The sequence below is a fragment of the Danio rerio genome, chromosome 25 (assembly GCF_052040795.2).
Source record: "Danio rerio strain M-AB ecotype USA chromosome 25, GRCz13ab, whole genome shotgun sequence".
In the NCBI taxonomy this organism is placed as follows: domain Eukaryota; kingdom Metazoa; phylum Chordata; class Actinopteri; order Cypriniformes; family Danionidae; genus Danio; species Danio rerio.
This window is the reverse complement of record NC_141045.1, coordinates 13,417,501-13,441,163: the sequence shown is the minus strand read 5'-3', so window position 1 is coordinate 13,441,163 and position 23,663 is coordinate 13,417,501. Positions and strand designations below refer to the sequence as shown.

At 32.3% G+C, this 23,663-nt stretch overlaps 1 protein-coding gene and 1 long non-coding RNA gene across 18 annotated transcripts in view; both read left to right on the top strand.

Annotated features, from left to right (window-relative positions):
• Positions 1–23,663, top strand: part of LOC147830818 (uncharacterized) — a 68,159-nt gene that overhangs the window by 40,376 nt on the left and 4,120 nt on the right. The window lies entirely within an intron of this gene.
• LOC137489332 (uncharacterized) lies at positions 8,633–12,101 on the top strand. 6 transcript variants are annotated; one of them, XR_015526254.1, is made up of 8 exons: positions 8,633–8,677; positions 9,239–9,311; positions 10,267–10,324; positions 10,414–10,507; positions 10,631–10,788; positions 10,884–10,979; positions 11,154–11,283; positions 11,948–12,101. It is a non-coding gene; the product is annotated as an uncharacterized LOC137489332 (long non-coding RNA). The 6 variants fall into 6 exon arrangements; XR_015526251.1 differs by lacking the exon at positions 9,239–9,311 and having other exon boundaries at positions 11,154–11,271; XR_015526250.1 differs by lacking the exon at positions 9,239–9,311.

Below are 23,663 nucleotides of genomic sequence, written 5' to 3'. Positions count from 1 at the left end.
CTCAGAGCGTGTGCTTCAGGCTGGATGGGGGAGATGAGAGAAGAAGAAAAAAGTGCCGGTAACGACAGATAAAGATGCCGTCATGGAGTGATGTGAGTCTTAGGGCAATGAAGACCAGATAAAAAAAACAACAGAATTAAAGCCTCCTCTCCCCGTTCGTCAGCTTTTGAAAACGCACACACACACATTGTGAAGCATCACACATGATTAGCAGGCTCTTCCTTTGACTTTGACAACTGAATGCTTGACTGCTTGACAGGACGGGGAAATACTGAAGAGATTCTTCTCGTGTTTTCTCTCTTTCTTTCCTTTGCGTCTCAGGCTTTGATGACTTATCACGCGTGTCAGAGACAGCACTCGCTGGATTGCCGTGTTTGTCTTTTGACTCACTGTTTGAATAAATAAACACTTGAGCTGTAGCGTGCGACTGTTACACAAACTTGAGGTTATTGACTAGGCGACTTTCTTCAACTAGATGTCTGGCATTGTGTGTTTGTGCGCCAGATGCTTAATGTAAAGAACTGAACTATTTTTAACAACAGAGAATATATATATAAATATGACCGGTTGAAAACTTTGAATCTGTAATGTTTTTAAAAGAAGACCATTTTGCTGAAACTGAAATACAGTAAAAAACAAACAACAAAAAAAAAGTAGTTTTCTGATGTTGTGGTTTAAAATGTATTTATCCTTACTGCAGCCCTCAGTGTAATATAATGCAGTGGGGATATGTATACAGTACAACTCGAAATTCCTAATTGATAATACATTTTTATATATGATATATATATATATATATATATATATATATATATATATATATATATATATATATATATATATATATATATATATATATATATATAGATAGATAGATAGATAGATAGATAGATAGATAGATATCATTTTAGGGCTTGGTGATTTATTGAAAAGTTTTTGACATTCAGAACCTATAATAGATCTAGTTTTTTCCAGGTCAATTTATTCAATCACTTTACTTACCGTGTGTGAAGTCACGTGACCCTGCTCTGTTAAGGTTGATTTATACTTTTGCGTATGGGTATGGTCTGGCATAGCCTTTTAGCAGTCGCAAATGCACCTCTCAAAAAATGTAACTACACGATGTTGACGATGATTGGAAGCTGCGCCAGAGATGCCTTGAGTTGGCATATTTTCTATTACAATAAAATGATTATTAACATTTAAATATTTGTTTACAGAAGGTTTAATAAATGCAAGAGCGATTTTTATTTTTTTTTTTAATTATTTTTTTAATTATTTTTTAAATTTTTTTTCCTAAAAAAGATAATGCTTATTTTCCTCTTTTATAATAAAAAAACAATAAAAATTATTGGTTTATAAATTTATTTAATTAAACCCTTCCATCAAAAGTCTCTTACTTGTAATATGTGCACATATTTACTATACAAAATTTATCAGTGAACTATAAGGTCAAAAAAAAAAAATGAAATAACCATTCATTAATCCTAAAAGTTCATCTGAGCTAAAATGTTCAATTAATCGAGATTTTTCTTTTAGGCCAAAACACCCAGCCATATATCATTTACATAATGCCGCTGAAAATGGCAATTTCAGTTTGTGTCCGAAAGTGAAAAACAATGAAAATATTAGCCAAATTGGCAATGTTGTGCCGAACAGCAGTGTTCAGTTAGATGGTTTCACTCTCCTTCCAGCCATATTTACTGCATGATGTTGAAAGTCGCTTTCACACTGGATGCAGAAAGTGCTGTGCTAAGAAACCCATTCATTTCAATGGCATGTGGAAAGTTCTGTGCTTAGAAACCCATTCATTTCGATGGCTTGAGTCAAGCATGTGAGGTTTGTTAGCATGACATAGAGATCTCAACATCCTCATGATAGCTTATACCGTATCAAAATACAAAAGTTCATTTCGCTTATGTGTATGCCTTTATTTATTAGTGTATGAATCACAAATGGTTCTCGAAAAAGCAAAGTTCGCTCAAATAATGTGGCGACAGGACGTCTCTATGTAGTATACTTGTTCCTGCTGCTTGGAGTAGTTTTTGTACTGCCATGGCAACATAAATATTGCTGTTAAATAAAATTTGGTTATTTTATCAACTTGTGTTTTTAAAATCAGTTTTATTTGAGTTACTAGGTTAAATTAAGAGAGAAAAAAAACTTTTATTATTTAAAAACAGTATTGTAAATATTACAAAGTATTTTCAGTTTCGGGTTTTTGGCTAAGTGCTTCCAGAATTTTTAGTTTTGGTTTCAATCTAGAATTTAAACTTTTGTGTATCTCTAATATTTTTGCGTCTGCACGTTATAAGATTAAATCTGATCGGCAACATCTCTCAGTCCTCGACTGTCATTGGTTAAAATGAAAATAATAAGGAAAAACTGCAGAATACGTACCCAAGCAAAATGCAGGGTTTTAGTTCTCCTAGAGAGAAAGGGCAGACACAAGGTGTGTTTGTTTTCCTCTGTGACCCATTATCTTTCTGTCAGAAGTGGTGTGTGATGTGGCATCAGGTCAGACGAGTGTGTGCGCATGAGTGTGTGTGAGGCTGATGCTGGACTGCAGACAAACTTGAGTCTACTAATTGACTGGGTGTCAGTGTGTGGTCAGAGCAGGTCACCCTCCACTTCACTCTCATTCACAATTCACAAAGACTCAGGAGACTCGCGCCAGCGTGGCATTTTCACTTAATACACCCACAGGTTTAAAGTCTGCGCACACACACGCTCAGTCTTGAATACAAGTTAGCTGGCGAGTTCTGCCATATGCTAGCTTTTCTTTAAGAACTGTCAGAATATATTCATGTTTTACAGTAGATTTTTCACGCTGGCTTAAAAACATAGCAAATAAGGAAAGGTATTCTTAATATTTAATATGCTTTTAAAGTTGATAAAACATAACAAACTTAAGAAATACCTAAATAATTTATTGCAATATAGAAAGCTAAAATATTATGTTTTCACACCCACACAAACACACACATTCTTTCAATAATATGCAGTTTAGTAAGGAACATGACAAAAACTTGTATCATGGTTTAATTTATCAGTTATCACCGGCACATTATAAATTAAGAAATGTATACAGTATTTTTTAAATAATACACTACCTGACAAAAGTCTTGTCATCTATCCAAGTTTTAGGAGCAACAAACAATATCTTGACTTCTCCATAATGTTCATATCTGGTGACTAGGCTGGACAATCCTGGAGCATCTTGACCTTCTTTGCTTTCAGGAACTTTGATGTGTAGGCTGAAGTATGAGAAGGAGGGCTATCCTGTCTTGATACCTCAGGCTGTTGATGTTGCCATCCACCCTGCAGATTATTTACACGGCCCGTACTGAATGCAACTCCAAACCATGATTTTTAATTCACCAAACTTGACTGATTACTGTGAGAATCTTGGGTCTTCGTTTTAATAGGTCTTCTGCAGTATTTGTAATGATTGTGTTGCAGTTCAACAGATGATTTATCTGAAAAATCTACCTTCTGCCTTTTTTCCAAATGATCAACTAGAAGTCAAGTGATTATTTGTTGCTCTTACGACTGGGATCGACAACAAGACTTTTGTCAGTTTAAGCATGATAAATACAGTTTTAGGAATAAATTATTATCTGAAATATATTAATAATTATTAAATAGGCAGCAATACAAATAATCTTTAATCTGACTTAAAGGTTTTTGAGTGTTTGAACCGGTTTTTAGCTTTTTTTAGCACACATTACATTGCCGGCGTATTAATACTGGTCAATTTGTGAAGTATATTAATATTTCCCAGCCTCGGTTGCATCATTCAGTGACACATGTATTGCATCACACATTATCAAACCCTCCATGGGGCAAAACAGGCTTCTTAAGCAGAACAATATTAACAGCACTTCATTCGCACATCTTCATCCCCTGCCGGCTCAGAGAAGCTCCCCGAAGATACGAAACAGCCCCGAAGATCTGAATAAATGATTAATTCAAGAAGTTTGAATTTCAGTTTCACATTTGCTTTAAGGAGTTACACTCAGTCTAAGGAATAAAATAAATAACAGAGTTAAAAGTTGCAATTTTTTAAGTTCAATCTGAACTTTCAGATGAATGAGCAATGCCCTTTGAATCACTTTTTGATTTGCAGTCAACTTGAATATTGATGTCTGCTACATTTGACCTCATCAGTCTTCAGAGAGAGACTCTGACTTCAGACATTTGATGCATAAGTAACAGGACGGGCCACGGCTAGAATTCAAACCGTTTCCTTGACTGTAATGACTCCTCAGACCGAGCCTTGCAGTCTTTTAAGGTGAAACCTGCTTTGCTTGTAGCGAACTAGCTGGAGCTAACCGCCCTGCGGCTAAATAAACAACAGTCCAGCTGGATCAGGACTGGCTATCCTGAACTCTTCACGAGGACTTACATGTGCTTGTTGTGGATTGCGGTGGATTTCGGGCTAGTGATGATGATTTGCTGCCTCAGGGCTTCATGAAATAAAAGGCAGTGGCTTAGTGAAAGAGCTAGCATTGCTAGCAATTCTCAGGTGGCTAAAATTGTACAATAAATGGTGGTTCAACTCAAGTTTGTAATTCGCTATGTGTACTAACAGTTATTTAGCCCTTTAATTACCTCACCAAGAAAATAAATGTTTGGATTGCATTTCTGAACTCCTGAAGATCTACTTTATTTATTACCATATCATCATCTATTTTATTTTGAAATGTTTCTTTGTGTTAAAATATAAGGTTCTTTATTTCCCGCCTTTTTGTTATTCAAATCATTAACTGTTAAAGCAAAGCTGATTCTCCACAGTTTAACATTTTAAATACACTTAAAACAGTTTCTTTACACACAATGTCCTGAAGAAACCTTTTATGCAGAAATGTTTTTATTTTTATTATTATTTTTTTTAAAGTTTGGCATCTACATGACTTATTTTTTTAAACTACACTCTTTAATAATATTTTTCTTAAATATAATTTTCTTTTTTTGGAATGGTTCTTTACACAGATCAGGAGTTCTATTGAGAATCATATCATCCTTGAGAACCATTTTGTGCTAAAATAGTTTTTCCCGCCTTTTTCTTTATCAAACCTGTAACAAAGCTTTTCTGGAACTGGAGACGTCCAGCTACACACAAAAGATATTCTTTACATCTTCAGAAGCCCAACTATCTATCTATACACTCTAAAAATGAAAATTTACTGCGTTTATTATCGTATCATTTTCTTTTTAATTCTGAAATGGTTCTTGTTAACACACTCGATGCATTTTTTTCAACACATCCCATAATTTCTAAAATATCAGCCTCTACCAAATGGTTGATATGTCAGTTTATGGTAAAAGTACCGGAATTATTACGTATACTATGAAAACTCTGAAAATACGAAGTGTAAGACCAATTTATTAAAGTTGAACGTTTTTTAAGTATGCCATAACATATTTCAGATTCTCATTAAATATGCTTTCTTGTTTGTTTGTTTTACAATAAAACCAAAATCAAGTGTAGTAATGCAACAGGATGTTGTTTGTTAGATTTTCTTTGTAAACCAACAATGCTGTGTGTGTAAGCCATTATTTGAAACAGTAAAAACAGGGTCAGCGGTTTGGTAGGGGCTGTCAAAGGGTTAAACTAGTTAGTGAAAATATACTGTATTTATTAGTTTATCTAGACTTGTCTACAATCTAAAGAGCACCCTAGAAATATATTTAGTACCATATCATCCTGAAGAACCCTTTTATACTGGAATTGTTAGAATTTAGGATTCCTTATTTCCCGCCTTTTTGTTATTCAAACTTTGAACTGTCAAAGCACTGCATAATCTGTTCTCTGCATTACAACATTTCAACTTCATTTTAAAAAGGTTTTACAATAAATGAAAACAGTTCTATTTAAAACCAGTTCATCCCAAAGAAGCCTTGTGTTAGAGATTTGGCTTCTTAGTTTCTCCCCCTTTTTCAACTACTACAATTTAAAACAGAGAATTCTTTAAAGTTCTTTACACTCAATACCACTTCTATTTAGAACAAAGTTTGTCCTAAAAGCCTTTTTTATGCAGAAATAGTTTTATGTGTTGGAAGCTTTAGCTTCTTTATTTCCCGCCATTTTTTTCTTCCAAACTGCCAAAGCACTGCATTATCTGTTTTCTGTAGTTTAACTTTCCGACCAGAATCTCAAAAAGATGGCTCTTTAAAGTTCTTTACACACCATAACTGTTTTATTTATAACAAGGTCATCCTGAAGAACCTTTATATACTGAAATAGCTTTATATGTCAAGAGTTTTGGCTTCTTTGTGTTCCATCTTTTGTTTTTCAAATCTGTAAAACATCTACTGGTTTTCAGAAGCTCAACTTTGTTTTTACACTCTAAAACTAGTATTTTAACAGAGTAACAGATCTACTTTATTTACCATATCATCATCTATTTTATTTTGAAATGTTTCTTTGTGTTAACATATATGGTTTTTTATTTCCCGCCTTTTTGTTATTCAAATCATTAACTGTCAAAGCAAAGCTGATTCTCCACAGTTTAACATTTCAAATACACTCAAAACAGTTTCTTTAAACACAATAACAGTTGGAATAAGGTTGTCCTGAAGAAACCTTTTATGCAGAAATGTTTTTTTTGTGTGTGTGTTTGTTTGGCATCTTCATAACTTTTTTTTTGAACTACACTCTTAAACATTAAAAATATGTGAATGGTTCTTTACACATATCAGAAGTTTTATTGAGAATCATATCCTCCTTAAGAACCATTTTGGTCTGAAATAGTTTTCCCGCCTTTTTCTTTATCAAACCTGTAACTGTTACAGCTTTTCTGGAACTGGAGGCATCCAGCTACACACAAAAAGATAGTTCTTTACATCTTCAGAAGCCCAACTATCTATCTATACACTCTAAAAATGAAAATTTACTGTGTTTATTATCGTATCATTTTCTTTTTACTTCTGAAATGGTTCTTGTTAAAATATAGGGTTCTTTATTTCCTGCCTTTTTGTTGCTTAAGTTTTTGACAGTCAAAGCAAAGCATAACTGATTCTCTGCAGTTCAACATTTTAAATACACCCCCAAAAAGGTTCTTAACAAACAATGACAGTTAGAACAAGGTTGTCATGAAGAAACCTTTTATATCAAATGTTTTTTTTTTTTTTCCTGTGTGTGGATGTGTGTGTTGGAATTTAGCATCTTTATGGCTTATTTCTTTTGACTACACCTTTAAAAAATATTTTAATGGCTCTTTACTCATATTAACTTCTTTAAGGAATCATATCACACAAAAAAAATACATTTTTTGCTGAAATTTTTTTTAATAAACCTGTAATGATTAAAGTCACTTCACTTCTGCTTTTCAGGAACTGAAGCCATCCAGCTACACTCTAAAAATATATCTTTAGTCCTATTTAGAACAATACAAAATACAGAGAACCTTTTTAAGCTCAAATGGTTGTTTGTTAAGAGTTTAAGGTCCATTTCCCCCCCAGCTTTTTTTTGTCTTTTAAATATATAATGTAACTGTCAAACACCATATTAATGATATTCATAGAGCTTTTTGTCTTTTTTTTAAATATAAATGAATTTACTATACATGACATTGGCACTTTTTTGGGCCTAAAACAATTGAAAATTGATTTTCAAAATGTATACCGTTGAACAAATATGTCTCTACTTCATTTTATTGGCAGCTTTTGCAGAATCTAAATGTGTTTGTACATCCAAAAACAAGTGGTGAAACTGGCAAACACAAGCAGTCTCTCATCTGGATGTGTTGTCGTTATGATGACATCCCATCATTAGGACCAAAGCAACCAAGTGTAGATAAGTAAGACATGATGTATCCTTAAATTAAAAAGAGCCGCGTCTTTCCTCAGCGTGTGGACCCTCCATGGGTCATTACACTTCAAAGTCAATAATATTTTTGAGCTTAAGCATACGTTCCCTACCGCCGTGAATGATGCGCCTTCACTCCTCCATTTCATGGCACACTGCTTTCTGGGCTGAGAACCTTTTCTTGGCTGGAGTCCTTCCTTAATTCCTTCACCATTATTATTACTATTAGAGACATGCGTAAAATAATAGCCATTTATGTCTGAGGGCAAGCTGGGTGGAATGTAATGATGAAAACGATTGTGTTTGTCGCTGAATTCCCATCAAGCAAGGCTTTTCTAAAGACGTCTGCAGATCTGTCAGATGTAACATCCATCAATTATTATATCAATGCGGAATGTAAAGATGTCGCGCATAATTGCGGCTGTATTGAGGCTTCCTGGCAATTAGTACTTATTTTTAGCATTGATTTTAACTTCTTAATTTATTCATGAGTCTATTTTGTCTTGTTTTTATTTTATTTATTTTTGCTTTTTTAATAACTCTAGTACACTGTAAACCCTAATGCTGTAACTAATTAATTGAGTTGAGTTCTATTAACTTAAATCATTAAAATTCGTTTATCTTAATTAACCTTGATGAGTATTTAGAACTTTTTCTTATTTTTGAGTTTGAAAAAATTTAATCTTTCAAGTAAGGTGAACAATTCTGCTGGGTTTAATTTATACAAAATGTCTCTTTAAAGTTTCATTAACTCAAATTCTGTCAGCCTAGTGATTTTGCGTCTGACGTCATCCAGGTTCACGTACGTGCTCATGCTTCATTGGTTTTTTTCAAGATGGCGGATCGGCCTCGCTTCACACTACAGTAAGTAAAATATTTACAAATCCAAGAAATATTAAATGTATGTTTTAATTAATATAATCACAGTAACAGTTCAATGTAATGTAGAGTTAATCAGGGTGCGTTTACATGTCGTACATTACAGAAAACATATTTAGCCTCACTTGTTGCTAACTAACGTTAACATTACTGTTTAAAAAGTTAGAATCAGTGCAATGTTAGCGTTAGTTGTAATGTGTTAACTCTGAATTTTAACAGAGTGTGATAAAGACAAAAATATTTAAAATCGGCAGATTACATTTTTCAAAAAAATTTAAATCTTGGCGCGAGTATGCCTTTTCTCAGCCTGTGCTGAAGTTGTCATGGAGACGTGCGCTCTCACAACCGCATGTCATGGCGCTGCGCTGAACTCCATCCAGTCTGTGAATGTGGTATTATCTTCGCGATCTGTAGGCACTTCGGAAACGAAAGGCGCAAGAAACGTAACGTTAATCATAACTCAAATGATCTCCGACTAAACACTTAACGGTATTTTCTGATGACGCGCAAAAACGTAGTCTCAAAACTTAACTCTGTCACACGCAGCTTGTTGCTTGCTGATCCATGTATGAGCATAGCCTGACGGAGAACATTTAAGCTGCGCTCCTCACCTGAGCAGGTACAGAGCAGAGCTTCATTTTACACTACCACATTGAGGTAAAGTTGGTTTTATATTCATACATTCATTTAGTAACAACTTGTGACTCGCTCCATATATTGTTTACCATGGTACTTTGTCTATTCGTTCTGAAATCACATGCAAGTATGACATGAAAACAACATTACACTAAATGCACTATTTTTTTTTGACTGAACAATGTTGTACTTTGAAAGTCATTGGCTGCTAATATGATTTCACCATTAAGAATATGCAAAAATTACCTTTCTGAAATTATATTATTAAGGTGAAAGTCTGAATGTGTAAATATAAAACTAACTTTACCTCAATCACCAGCACTGATCAACACTTAATATTTCCTCGCGCTTAAGACGACATCTCTGCATATCAATGATTACCTGATTAATGCGATCAGTTAAGTGAGTTTAAATGTCATTTAGGTCAAATGTATTTTAAAGGTATGATAAAAGTTTTTTTTTTTCAATCTATTTTTTAAAATGTCTACTCTGGAGAGAATATAAACAGCCTAAAAAACAAAGTATGCATATCTATAACACATTAATACAAAATTATGTTATTAAATAAAATAATAACAAAACAAAATATTCAAGACGTGGTAAAGAAGACAGTTTTCTGATGTGCAAATTTTGTAGCTTAAAATATATTTATATCTTAAAAATATAAATATTTTAGTCTATATATTTTTACATCATTAGACAATAAGGTACGTTTTGTTATTTCTAGCTTTTAAAATCAGGCCTTAAATTTCTTTGTCGTCCTATTCAGTTTTAGAAATTTCAATACTGTTTAAATTAAATCTGTGTTCATCAAATCAAAGCAACTAACATGATAATCAGCTCTATTGCTAACCGTTTTGGAGGTTAACGTTAGACATCATGTAATTGTACTACTTCCACTCTCAGCTAAATGACACTGTGACTTTGTGTACATACAGAATTGAAGGTCAGGTGTTGCTGACTACAGATAGGTTCTTAAATGGAGGCATGTGAAAGGTGGGTAAAATATTTATTTTGTACTACTATGCCTGGCATATCCAGATAAAATAAATATTACAGTGTATTTATCAATGATACTTTTGCAGCAAGGAAAGTGAAACTTCAGCTAGACCTTGAGTTCAGTTTACAACATGAAAATCCTGATTTCAACATCTGATCAACACCTGATTTTCATCTGAGGTAAAAAATAGATAAGTAAATGAAACATAATAATAATATTAATACATTTTTTCTAGAATTGTATATTTTGTGGTGTGGGTTTGTTTTATGAAATCCTCTCTTGTTTCTTTTTGCTGTTTGCAGAGTACCAACATGTTACAAATGAGAATTTTCCCCACAAATTCTTTGCAAAACTGGACCACCACCTATTTAATTTGATGACAATTTTAAGGCAAACAGCATCCAAAACTGGCAAGACAGCAGATACCCTGGCTAATCTTTTAAAGGTTTATGATGAGCAGGTATGTTTGGGGTCACGTGTTAAAGTATACATTAAAATATAATTTGAATTATTATTATTTTTTTAATTTTTAAAAAATTGATTCTTGATTTCCAGGAACTGAATGATGTCAGTTCATGACGGACTACTGTTATCAGAGGTCTTTTGGTCTTGCTGCGTGAGCGTGACTTAAGATTCTTTAGGAACACCCTGGTAAGACTTCATTCATTCTTTTCACAATTAGGCATGTTTAATGAAAAGATGAAAGTTTTGAAAACTTTTACTTAATAACATATTTGTAATCAAGAATAGTTGATGAATCATATAATATTGGCTCAGTCATTTTGATACTGTCCTTACATTAATATCCTTGAATTATGTTTTTAGATTGATAATCCTGCTGACTGAAGATACTTTATTGGCCCTGCATTCACTGAGGGTCTCTGTTGTCCTGAAGAATGAATTGGACACCACCCACAGCACACTTCCAGACCTTTCTTGTCTTGTATGGATTAATGTATGCTCTTCACATAATATATAGTAAAGGACTTTGAACTTGTGCAAAAAGTTTTGCTTGGTATGGATGATGGAAAATAAAAAGTCTCGTAGCATGGAAACCTTAAAGAATGAGTTGATGTAGAGCTTTTTATTTTTTTTTTTAACTTAATAAAGACTGTCTCTGGGGTAGTAACTTCAAAACATTTATTTACCTTTAATTGGTAAGTATGCATTTTATTATATATAGGGATAGTTTGTCCAAATGTAAAATTCTGTCATTTACTAACTCTTCACTTGTCCCAAACCTGCTTGAATTTCTTGCTTTTGTTGAACACAAAAGTTAAGTAAAGCTGACAACCTGTAACCACTGACTTTCTAATAGGAAAACAAATACTGTGGAAATCGGTGGTTACAGGTCTCAGCTTTTTTTTTTTTGGTCAAAAATAACCTTTTAAGTGTTCAACAGAAGAAAGAAACTCAAACAGGTTTGGAATAAGTAAATGACAGAATCAGTCGCCCTGGTCGCTAATTCAACCCAGCTGGACCATCATCAACACAGGATCGTTCACAGCTGGACGTCATCTAGTGGAGAGGCATATAAACCAAGCCCACGCAAGGAGAAGATGAGCTTCATTCACCCAATGACTCCATGCGCTAACGCTTGTCTCTCTGTCTCTCCACAGCAGACTCCAGCTCGTGACGATCCCACATCCGACTACTCACTGTCCTTCACTTACTTCCCGTAGCACCAGAGCACCTCACCTTAAAGAAGAGCACCGTTTACACCCCATTCACGTTGTAAATAAAGCACCCTCCGGGGACTTGTCTGTAAACTTATCCAACTGTGTTGCTGTTTTCCCTCTGCCTCGCTACAATATATATATATCTGCTCTCCGTTAAACAGAAATTGGGGGAAAAAATAAATGGGGGCGAATAATTCTGACTTCAACGAGATATATATATATATATATATATATATATATATATATATATATATATATATATATATATATATATATATATATATATATTTACAGTTTCTGTGTAGTTTACACTAAACGAGTCACTTCACAGAATGTGCACTTATTTTTTTTTAACGAATGCCTTAAGACTAAGTTTTACACTTATTAATGTATTATTAAATTTTATCAAACTTATAGTTGTTTTTTCTTGAGGCTCTTATGTCTGATATCATATTTACATTGTGGGTAAATTCTATTAATTTCAGAATAGTGTTCATTTTCAATCTCTTTACGTCTAATAGTTTTTATTGTTTTAAGACATTTGTAATTGCATAGGAGACAAATTTGAAAGTACTGCTGGACATTTTTTCTTTAACAATAAATGTCTAAAATTGTATTGTCTGTGTGTTTTAAATTACAGATTTATTTTGACAGATTTATGGGGTTTAAAGATTAAAATAATGGCTAATTTTATTTGTGAAACTGACGATGGAGAAGTTAATTTTAAAAAATGCTATCAAAATGAATGAGCTGGGTGACTAAGTATGTAAAGGTGAGATAAATAATTAAAAATAAGTTAATTGCTATTAAAATGTATGAGCTGGGTGATTTAAGTATTTAAAGTTGAAAGAAATTAAAGCAATTAAGTTAATTGGTATTAAAATGTATGAGCTGGGTGACTAAGTATTTAAAGTTTGGAAAAATTAAAACAATTAAGTTAATTGGTATTAAAATGTATGAGCTGGGTGACTAAGTATTTAAAATTTGGAAAAATTAAAACAATTAAGTTAATTGGTATTAAAATGTATGAGCTGGGTGACTAAGTATTTAAAGTTTGGAAAATTAAAACAATTAAGTTAATTGCAATTAAAACGTATAAGCTGAGTAACTTGGGTATTTTAAGTTAGGTGAAGTGTCTTGCATGAGTACAACAAACTCAAAACTTAATGTTTCTGTTTACTTAAAATAGATAATTTCATAACTTAAAAAATTTGACGTAACTGATTACCTCAAATTTTTTGAGTTTTGTCAACTTATTCGGGATTACAGTGTAGGTTTGTGATCTATAGCGATTTTTCTAAATCTAGTAGATGTTTTAGATATTTGTTTTTAGTTTAAGACACAATAGATGATTTTTTATGTTTTTAGTTTAAGATACAATAAGAACTAATGCAATTATAATTTGTTAATAACAATGAATTAATTTATAAGATTATTAAGAGCCACATTTTGTTCAATAAACCACTGTATAATAAAAAGAAGCAATTCTATGTTTAATTTAATAGCTGCATAATACATTTAATTGGGGATTTTTACATAATTATTCATATTTTATTATTTATTCATAATATATTTCTTTATTAATTTACATTCCTCAGGCTCATTCCATGCTATAATTAGAGAATTCCGACATGGTTCTCTCAAATTTATTAAACAACTTTTTAAAAATATTATGATCAATTAGTCAAGACAGCATATGTTAATTATGTTATAACTTAATTTTATAAGTTCATTTTTAAGTTTATTAAATTTTAAGTTTAACATTTAAATAAGTTCAACATACTCCTAATTTGATTTAGTTTAAAAATTTAAAGCAACCAGGATTTTTTACAGTGGAGTTATTTGGCATTTAATATTGTTCTGAAAGCCTTATTTTTACTTGAACATTTGTTTAAATAAATATCACTAATTTTAAAATTAACAATCCCATAATATTTTTTAAAAAATACAAGAAATGATGCTCTTTAATCATTACTCAACCATAAATAATGTCCTATAAGACTTTAAAATTGGATTATAATGTGTCCATATAAAGCACCATAATACGGAATGATTATTGCTAAGATTGACATTCTAAAACTGTGGAAATCAGATTCTATTCCTCAATTTAAGACATAGTTTATTTATCTCACTCAAATATTCCACATGGAAAGAGTCAGTTATGGAGTTATTGATAATATTGAAAAGTTTTACAATATATGGCAACCATTTCTTGATCATCTGCACCGATATAATGCGAATTCTGAGCAGCAATGTAATGCTTAATATACTCACTACCCCTATAGACTACCTCATTATATTTTCATTGAAACCCTTTATATGGCCTATTGTTTTTTTTAAAAGGCTGCAAGTTGGCGCAGTGGGTAGCACAATCACCTCTCAGCAAGAAGTTCGCTGGTTCGAACCCTGGCTGTGTCAGTTGGCATTTCTGTATGGAGTTTGCTTGTTCTCCCCTTGTTGGCGTGGGTTTCCTCCGGGTGCTCCGGTTTCCCACCTCAAATCCAAAGACATGCGCTATAGGTGAATTGAGTAGGCTAAAATTGTCTATAGTGTATGTGTGTGAATGAGTGTGTATGGATGTTTTCCAGAGATGGGTTGCAGCTGGAAGGGCATCTGCTCTTTAAAACATATGCTGGATAATTTATTGGTTTATTCTGCTGTGGTGACCCCTGATTAATAAAGGGACTAAGCCGAAAAAAAAAAATGAATGAATGAATGTTTTTTAATAATAACTTAATTTTTATTCATTTAATCAATTAATTGTATTTTAATTATAGCTATTAGCATTATTTTCTTTGTATTATCATGCTTATTTCATGTATTTTTGATTATTGTTGTTGTGTTGCTTGGTAATTATTAAAAAATTAAAACTAATAAAAACATTTGTTAAAAAAAGCCCTTAAAATGTACAGATTTAAGCGTTTAAAGAACATTTAGAAATAAACTATTCATAACAATGTTTTTACAATATATTTTTGTTTTAAGGATGCAATGATTAATCGATTTCACTATTAACCACACTTTAATCTGTCACATTTAATTATTCTTAAAGGCTTCTAAACACTGCAATTCTGCACAGCACAAAACTGCTGCAACTAAACAAAGTTATGCCAACATGCACTAGTTTGAAGTTCTGAGCTTGTACACCAGAGCTATTACCCATGGACCCTGGATTAACTATGGCCGAGGCTATTAACTAAGGACTGTTCACGTCTTACCATGTGCAAGAACTGAACTGATCAGCTTCAAACTTTGTATGGTATATATACATTTCTACTTAAAAAAAAATAAATAAAAAATACAAAATGGAAAAAAAAAAACAGACAAAATTGCAATATAGTTGATCAAAAGTGTCTTTTAGACAGAGGTTCAGCAGCTTTTGACTACATTTGTTCTCTTTAAAAGCGAAATAGCTAATATGTAGCTTAGATTTGGACAAATGCATTTTTAATTAATTCTTATTTTTATTTATTTATTTATTTATTTATTTATCTATTTATTTATTTATTTATTTATTTATTTATTCATTCATTCATTCAGTCATTCATCATTGTTCAGCCATTGATTTTTAGTGTAAAATATTTACCCATGTTTAATTACTTAAAAATAATTATTTATGTTTAATCCCACAAAAACTTTTTTCACTAATTTTTTGGTCCAAGAGAAATGGACTATTGTTTGTTTTTTATTATTATTTTGTGAGTAACTGAGCAACAATAATTAACACTTGATAATATAAGGAGTTTTTGTGTGATTTCCTAAACTAGTTGTGTAATAAATTAATGAATGCATGTGTATACCTGTGATAACCGTGAAAACGTGATTTTTCCTCAGACTATAATGATACAACCAAAATCTAATCTAATCAATGTATCCCAAATATATATATATACAGTTGAAGTCAGAATTATTAGCCCCCCTGAATTATTACCACCCCTGTTTATTTTTCCCCAATTTCTGTTTAACGAAGAGAAGATTATTTCAACACATTTCTAAACATATTCGTTTTATTAACTCATTTCTAATAACTGATTTCTTTTATATTTTTCATGATGACAGTCAATAATATTTTACTTGATAACTTTCAAGACATTTCTATACAGATTAAAATGACATTTAAAGGCTTAACTAGGTTAATTAGGGTAACTATACAGGTTAGGATAATTAGGCAAGTTATTGTATAATGATGGTTTGTTCTGCAAACTATCAGGAAAAAATATAGCTTAAAGGGGCTAATAATTTTGTCCTTAAAATGGCTTTTAAAAAATTAATAACTGCTTTTATTCTAGCCGAAATAAAACAAATATGATTTTTTTTCCAAAAGAAAAAATATTATCAGACATACTGTGAAAATTTTCTTTGGGCTGTTAAACATAATTTGGGAAATATTTAAATAAGAAGATTCAAATCAAAGGGGGGCTAATAATTCTGACTTCAACTGTGTATATACATATACATATATATATATATATACCTGTATCCTTAATATAATTTTTTTCTACTTGTTTTCTTATGAAAGCTTTATTTCTGTAGTTTCTGAGGGGAAATAAAAGGTTGGAGTGGTTTCACTTCCTCCAATTTGAACAATAATAACAGTAATCAAACAACCGGCGATCAACAAGTAATACTAACTAGAACTCAGTAACTATTTCCATCTGTGTGTGTTTCAAACAGAAGTCAAAATTGCATGTTGCGAGTCATATTTACATAATAGCTGTAATTTGCAATAGTTTATGATTGGAAAAATGCTGTTATTTGCTGTGCTCAGGATAAAATGCCTGTTTACACTGTGTTTATAGGCTTTATCCACTTGAAAATGGGAATATAAAGCCTTCCTTTGACCACATATAGACGAATGGTCTGAAAGGTAGCACCAGATGCCTGCTAGATGCTTTTGAAATATTCATGAGGATTGTATTTGCTGGTTCTGCAGGGAACCGTTTCTGTCATCGCTAGTAATGTTGGGTCAGAAGGTGCCAGCCGCTTCTCGACGGTGACCGCTTACTGTATGACTTTTTTTTTCTAAACGATAAGATTCTGTTACATGTGTATCTCTCACTCTTCTATTTGGTTTTGGCCATACACTGTAAAAAGGCTGTTTTCCAAACAATGGCTCCATGTTGTCCTAACACAAATTGTTTAATTAAATTAATTGTTTTCGAAAATTTAAGTAGACTAAACATAAACCAAATAAGTTGTCCCTCAAAAACTTAAGTATTGTGTTGTTTTAATTCATTTTAATTAAGTAGGTTGAACAAGTAGCCAAGTTTCCCAGCTTGCACTTTTGCTGAGTTGTTTATTTTTACAGAAATGTAATTTTAATTGTTCCTTTTAAACGTTTATACCAGGGTTGATACTTTAACATGTTAATTAGATTAAATAATAATGCAGACCAATTATTATTCATTTATTTTGGAGAATAATTTACCAAATATTTTTTATATTATTATTTTACAATTATTTATTTATTTTAAATAAAACATTTATTTTTATTTTCTATTATAAACTATTATAAATTGTGGCTCAGTAGTTAGAACTGTTGCTTCACAGCAAGAAGGTCGCTGGTTTGAGTTTTGTCTGGGTCACTTGGCACTTCTGTGTGGAGTTTGCATGTTCTCCCTGTGTTAGCATGGGTTTCCTCTGGGTGCTCCAGTTTCAAAGACATCCGGTACAAGTGAATAAACTAAATTGGTCGTATGGTGTATGTTAGTGAATAAGAGTGTATTGCATAACACCTATATGTCCACATGCCAGAAACATATATGGCACATTTATGTATAAAACTCATAATGTATGTCCCATTTATGTCAGAAACATCTATGTCCACATACAGTTGAAGTCAGAATTATTAGCCCCTTGAATTATTAGCCCCCTGAATTATTAGCCCCCTTGAATTATTAGCCCCCTTGTTATTTTTCCCCCCCCAACTTTGTTTAGCGGAGAGAAGATTTTTTTTCATCACATTTCTAATCGTAATAGTTTTAATAACTCATTTCTAATAACTGATTTCTTTTATCTTTGCCATGATGACAATAAATAATATTTTGCTAGATATTTTTCAAGACACTTCTTTACAGCTTAAAGTGATATTTAAAGGCTTAACTAGGTTAATTAGGTTAACTAGGCAGGTTAAGGTAATTAGGCAAGTTATTGTATAATGATGGTTTGTTCTGTAGACTCTTGGGAAAAAAGTTAGCTTAAAGGGGCTTATAATTTTAAATCTAAAATGGCTTTTAAAAAATCAAAAACTGCTTTTAATCTAGCTGAAATAAAACAAATAAATCTTTCTCCAGAGAAAAAATATTATAAGACATATTTTGAAAATTTCTTTGCTCTGTTAAATATAATTTGGGAAATATTTAAAAAAAGAAAAAAAATCTAGGGTAGGCTAATAATTCTGACTTCAACAGTTATGGCAGAAACATATATCTCCCAAATATGGCAGAAACATATATGTCCATGTATGTAAAACACATATATGTGCCATATATGGCAGAAACATAAATCCCATATATGTCAGAAACAGATATGACCCATTTATGTGAGAAACATATATTTCCCCTACATGTATAGCACATATATGTCCCATATTTGTCAGAAACATATATGTCCATATTTATGCCAGAAACATATATGTCCAACACATATATGTCCATATATATAAAACACATATATGTCCATATTTATCAGAAACATATATGTCCACATATATGCCAGAAACATATTTGTCCACGTATATGCCAAAAACATGTTTTTACCATATATGTCAGAAACATATATGTCCCCTACATGCATAGAACATATATGTCCCATATATGTCAGCCACATATATGCCAGAAACGTATGTATCCCATGTATGCATATGGGTTGCAGCTAGAAAGGCATGCGCTGTGTAAAGCATATGCTGGATAAGTTGGTATGTCAAATACAAAATAAATAAGAACGGTATATGGACTGTACAAGCTTTCTTTTTGGATCACTTGACAGCACTAATTTAAATGTAAGTGCATATAAACTTAACTGTAAATCTCAGGGGGACTATAAGTAAAACAAAACAAACAAACAAAAAAATTTAAAGTGAACCACAATTATTATTATTATTATTTTTTTTAAATATGTATTGTATAAGATTTTAATTCTTTGTTTGTTGAAATAATATACATGTAATTTTTTTGGAGAAAGTTTTGTTTTACTTCAGCTACAATAAATTTTTAAGTTTTAAAACTGTTGTAAGGTCAATATTATTAACCCCTTTAAGCTATATATATATATAGTTTTTTTTACTATCTACCGATTAAACCGCAGTTATACAATAACTTGCCTAACTAATGTAGTTAAATGTCACTTTAAGCTGAATGCTATTGTCTTAAAAAATATCTAGTAAAATATGATCTACTGTCATTATGGCAAAGAAATTTGTTAATAGAAATTAGTAATTAAAACTTTTATGTTTAGAAATGTGTTGATATAAAATCTTCTATCCGTTAAACAGAAATTGAGGGAAAATATACAGGGTGGCTAATAATTCTGACATCACTGAAAAATGTCCTTTTGGTAAAATTGTAATATTTTACAGTGCTTATTCTATTCTTTAATACTTTATCTTTTATCAGCATGATGCTTTTCTCCCATCATGCATGGATTTATCATCATTTAACTGATTTGACTTTGCAAAACGGTCAAAATGCGAGTGCTTTTTTTCATCTAGTGCTTAATATAATGATGTGCGCATGTCTCAATATTTAATATCCTCACGCTGCTCCTGGAGCTCCAGGCCGGAGTCTGGATGCAGGATTGAAGAGGCGTCTTTGAAGGCGGATGAGGCTTTGCAGGAGGGCAGGAGTATTAGGAAAATCTGCCTTTCAAACGCCGCCTTTTAATTTTGAATCACAGAATCGCTTTCTGAAGACCTGCTGACTCTCATTAGAAACGCGGAGGAGAAACGGAATTAATAAAACAGAGAAGTGAAAGGGACAGTCGTGCTGATTCTTGGCTCGGTGGTCTGAATTTCCTCTGATTAACGCTTAAATAAACTGTTTACACAGTTGCTCAAGAGCCTTTGATGACATTTGGTGTTTTCATATTCCAAAATCGTCCTTTTATATTATAATTATTTAGCTGTGTTTATTTATTTATCTTTTTGTTCTTTTAAAAGCACACACACACGCACACACACACACACGCACACACACACACACACACACAGAGACACACAGACAGAAATTTTTTGGTTTACAAAACAAAAAAACATTTTTATTGCTTGAAGTACTATAAACCTTTGATGGAAAAAAATAGTTTAATCTAAAAATGAATCTGTTTAATCTATATAATGTAACATAACATACATGAAAACATATAATCATAATAAACGTATAGTATAAAAACAGTAACTAAAATTAAATTTAATAAATTTAATTAAAACTTGACAACTTAAGACAAGGACATGCACACACACACAACATAAAACCAGGTAAAGAGAAATATAAGCATTATATTGTGTATATACAGCTAAAATCAGAAGTTTACATACACTCTAAAAAAAGGAACATAACCATTTAAAAAAAAAAGTCCTATGGTAAATCATACTAAACCTTTACTATTTTAGGTCTGTTACGATTACCTAAATGATTTACGTCTGCTAAATGCCAGAATAATGAGATTTTTTCTGAGAATTTTTTTATTAATTTCTCAACATACAAAAGTTTACATACATTTCCTGATGTATTTTTAGCTTTGCTTTTAAACTGTGTAACTTTGGTCAAATGTTTTGGGTATCCTTTCACAAGCTTCTCACAATAGTTTGAAGGAATTTTGGCCCTTTCCTCCTCACAGAATTGGTGTAACTGAGTCAGATATGTTGGCTGTCTTGCTCGCACAATATTTTTCAACTCTGCCCACAAATTCTCTATATGATTGATATCAGGGCTTTGTGATGGCCACTCCAAAACATTCACTCTGTTGTCTTTAGAGCAAATTTTAACTAGTCTGGCAAATTTTAACAAGTCTGCTGTGAAGTGGCAAATTTTAACAAGTCTGCTGTGAAGTGGATCAGTCCCTCCTGCAGCAAAACAGCCCCACAGCATGATGCTGCTGCACCCATACTTCACAGTTGGGATGGTGTTCCTAGGCTTGTAAGCATTTCCCTTTGTCCCCTAAATGTAACATTGGTCATTATGGCCAAACAGTTCAATCTTAGTTCCATCAGACCACAGGACATGTCTCCAAAAATTATTCTTTTTCCCAGTGTTATTTAGCAAATTGTAATCTCATCTGGCTTTTTTTTTTTTTTTTGTTGATTCTGGCTTGCTGATTTTCCCATGTTGTCACAAAAGGAAGCAATGTGTTTGAGGTTTGAATCATCTGTTGAACTGCATCCCAAACATTACAAACACTGAAGAAGACCTATTGGAACCAGCATGGAGCCAAAAATCAGTCGTTTGGTGAAGGAAAAGTCATGGTTTGGGGTTACATCTAGTATGGTGGCGTGCAAGAGTTCTGAAGTGGATGGCAACATCAACAGCCTGAGGTATCAAGACATTTGTGCTGCCCATTACATTGCAATTCACAGAGGGCAAATTCTTCAGTAGGATAGTGCTCTTCAATCTTCAGCCTCCACATCAAAGTTCCTGAAAGCAAAGAAGATCAGGGTGCTCCAGGATTGACCAGCCCAGTCCCCAGACATGAACATTATTGAGCATGTCTGGGGTAATTTGAGTCTTCCATTTCTTGGACATTCCAGATGACTTTATTAATAAGGTATTCGAGTCATTGCAGAGATTGGTGCCGGTGCAGTCATCCAAGCTCTAAAAACCATCCAAATAAAAGACTTTCTTCATCAGAAAAATATGAAGTGCTGGGAAATATATATTATTATTTAGGAAATATTTGAAAAAGAAAAGAAAAATCATGAGAGGGCTATAATTTTGATTCAACCGTATGCCTTCATTAAACACAGAAGTGGATCTTGGGTAGGTTCTCTCAACACTTGTACTTTGTAAACATGTGATGAAAAGTTTGAGTAATGCTGTAAATCTGCTGGTATAATTACAGTAAACTGATATGAGCTCTGATCTCTCTCCCTCTCTGATTAAGGAGTCTCTCTCATGACCTGTTGTACCTCTTACAGATGGTGAATCTCCCTTGTGCCCCAGATGGAGATCCTTTATCTGCTGAGAGGAAACTGAGCTCAGCTCCTGATTCATTTCCCTAAAGACCCGTTTGATTTCACCCGCACCGTAGAAACTCCTTTTGATTTGATCAAGCCAAATGTGCAGATCATTTTTTTTGAGACACAGTTTGCTACACAATTTTTGCTTCTTGTTTGAAATACTTATCTAAAATGAATCGAATCAACAGTTTTTGTTGTTTTTGTTGTTGTTGTTTTTTTCGGACAACTTGCTTTTTTTATGTTCAGTCTAATTGAATTTGCAAAAACAGTTAAGTTAATTGATTTATGTTGTGCAACCCAGGATTTTTTACAGTGTACAGGGCCCAAAATATATAAGAATACCTCTCCTTTGATAAATAATATGTTTGTCATTAAAAATGGACAATATATATTGGTGCATTTCAACACAAAAGTGCGAAATTAATAACGTCAAAGATAATATTATTTATTTTTTATTATTTAAATATCTTTTTAAAATTTTATTTCTATACAAATAAAACAAAAATAAATTTAATTTCAAATGAGGTATTTAAGATCAAAACTAACCACAAATTAAACATAATATACAGTATTTTTTTTATGGCTTCCTTGATTTCCCCCCATTTTCATGACAATTTCATGATGTTTTCTGGACACATCCATACACATTCATTCACACTCATACACTATGGACAACTTAGACCATCCAATTCACCTGTACCGCATGTCTTTAGACTGTGGGGGAAACCGGAGCAGCCAAAGGAAACCCACGCGAATGCGGGTAGAACATGCAAACTCCGCACAAAAACGCCAACTGACCGAGCCGAGGCTCAAACCAGCGACCTTTTTGTTGTGAGGCATCAGCACTACCTATTGCGCCACTGCGTCGCCTTATTAGATTTAAAGCATAATATTTTTTTTTCATTTTAAATTTAAATTAGTTAAAATTAATTTTTGCATATTAGTTATAGATCTTATTTATGCCTCTATAATTTTATTTTATTATTTTTTTCCATCAATTTATTTTTTATTTTCCTTTTGAATCAAATTTATTCTAAATTTATTTATTAACTTTTTTTTGTTACATTTTTGTAACTATTTAAAGTTTTATTTTAACTTATCTTGCCAAACTAGTTTTTTTTCATTAATAATGTTTCATTAATAAGTTTGAATCAAATTTTAGCAATTTTCTGGTTTTAGTTTGACTATTTAAGTAAATTATGCCAGACTATGCAGAATAAAATGAAAGATTGTGTTTTATTTCAGTACCTGACAAAAGTCTTGTTGTCGATCCCAGTTGTAAGAGCAACAAAAAATAACTTGATTTCTAGTTGATCATTTGGAAAAGTGTCAGAAAGTAGACTGATGAATCATCTGTTGAACTGCATCCCAATCATCACAAATACTGCAGAAGACCTCTTTGGAAGCCGCATTGACCCAAGATTCTCACAGAAATCAGTCAAGTTTGGTGAAGGAAAAATCATGGTTTGGGGTTACATTCAGTAATCA